Raw genomic sequence first — 2248 nt, 5'->3', positions numbered from 1 at the left:
CTCCCACAAGCCCCCACCAGCCCAATGGCATCATCCACCGACTCATACAACACCCTGGAATCTTCCTCCGCAATGAAATCCCTTCCGGCCACGACAAATGGTGAATCAGTCTGAACTCTCCCTGCTCCTTCTTGGGAACCGCCCCCAACGGTGAGATGATAAGGTCCGGCATCGGCCACGCGTCAAACGGGCCCACAATCCTGCCTTCCAACACTTCCTTCTGCAATTTTCACGCCACCACCCCTGGTAATTCCTTAGCGGAGCGCAGGTTTTCAGCCCAACGTCTCTCCCGAGGACCCTGATAACCAATCCAAAATCCTTCCACAAAACCCCAGTGCAGCTTCAGCACAGCCTCTCTATCAGGGTACTGAGAGAGCCATGGACCCATGGCCTCCACCTTAACCGGAGTAGAGGCCCTTTGGCCCAGCATGTCCCCTGCCTTTAGTGATCTTCCACTGTTCTGAGGGCGTGGGAATTGTAAGGCATTGCGTGACCGGGTGACGTCCCCCACACTTGTAACACTGGTGTTTAAACTTACAGGGATGTCGCGTGCAGAAACCCTTATTAAAGTTTCAGCATGCCCCAGTGTTCCCAGGTTTGTACTGTTGCCCAGCTGCTCTGGTCCACGCTCCTTGACTCCCTGACCCCCTGGAAGCTCCCTGTCCACCGACCCCAGCCTGGGCGGGACACGTCTGAAAAGGCCGGTATGCGACCAGGAGAACACTGGCAGCATGGGTAGACGCCGCCGTCTGCATAGAGGTGATTCATTGCACCCAAAGATCCTGATCAATGTCCCCCCATGGCTTGTCTGGATTGACACTAATTCTTGCCCTAAACTCCTCGTCTTAGCTCAGCCAGGCAAATCCCCCAAAATGCAACTGCGCCTTCCTGATCACATCCATATATTTAAATAAAGCTATCGCCCTGTCTGCATGCTTCTCACAATAAATACTCACGTAGATCAAAGACGCCAAAGTCCAATTCTCCATAGTAACAGGCACCCTCGGCTGCCTGGTCAACTCCCACACCTCCTCCTTCGAACCCTCCTTCGCCTGAATCTCCCGATGTAACAATTTGAACACATCGACATACTCATGATTCCAAATCCTGGGCTTGGTTTTTTCTGACAAGTGGCATCACCAAACCCATATAAGGCAATTTCTTCCGCAATTTATCCACAACATCCTCCTTCCCTCCCTGGTCCTCTGTCTTGTCTGTCTGCGCGCTGTACGTCACAACCTGTTTCTTACCATCCTTTGGGAGGGGCCCCTTCCCACCCGAAGGCCCCACATCCCGAACAGATCCATCCCCCACACCCACCGACCGGCAGGCCTTCTTGCGCCCCCCTTTAGGACCCTCGTCCCATGCGTCCCACCAGGCGCCCTCACCTGATAAACTCGCTGGAACTTCCCACTCCGTCCTCCTAGTGTCTGACTGCTTCTGACTCACCTTGGAGGCCCGACCAGCGTCATCCTGTGTAACCTGGAAGACCCTAAACTTGCCCGTTGCCGTTCTGCCCTTCCCCCAACTCTCATTGTCACGCACCTCACCCTCTTCCAACTCTTCATCCTCATCCTCATAGTCCAACTGCTCATCATCCACGTCATCCCCAACCGCTCTCCGCACCTCACTCACTACTCTCTTCGCAACTTTCCCTTTCACTCCAGGCACAAACTCACACTCCAACATCGCTGGTGCCTGCTCCCTCGGTGGAGGGCAGGCTGCCGCGGACCCCCCTGCTGCTTCACCCCGGAGTTTGGAGGCCGTTTTGCGCCTTGCTGGCCCACCCCTGCCTCTGCCAGTGCCCACTCCTGCCCCCCGAGCCGTCTGCGCCCGGAAAGGCCCCAGTGCCACCAGGTCTCTGCGCCGTGAAAGCAGTCCCTGCCCCCTCTACCGAGACCCACTCACCCCCAGAACCAGGAGTCCCCCTGCCCCGCCCCCTACCAGCTCCAGCTCCCCGCGCAGCTGCCGAGGCCCCTTTGCCCCCGGGCACCCCACCCGCCTTCGCCTCCCTGGCAGCACATAAGCGCTGAAATGTATGCTCTGACTCCTCAATAATGCGAGTTGGTCACGGATCCTTTCCTCCTCTGACATGAACTCCCACCTCGCATACCACATGCTCTGGCCAGATGTCTCCCCCGGTGTCCCCTGCCCCTGCGGAGGGGCTGAGATGCCCCTTTTCGCGGCTCCCCCGCCTGCTGGATGTGCTGTGTCTTCAATGGGCCCTTCCCCTTGGAGTCCTGTGCCC

The sequence above is a fragment of the Lissotriton vulgaris genome, chromosome 1_1 (genome assembly GCF_964263255.1).
Source record: "Lissotriton vulgaris chromosome 1_1, aLisVul1.2, whole genome shotgun sequence".
Lineage (NCBI taxonomy): Eukaryota > Metazoa > Chordata > Amphibia > Caudata > Salamandridae > Lissotriton > Lissotriton vulgaris.
The sequence above is the reverse complement of the archived record's forward strand: the minus strand, read 5'-3'. Positions refer to the sequence as shown.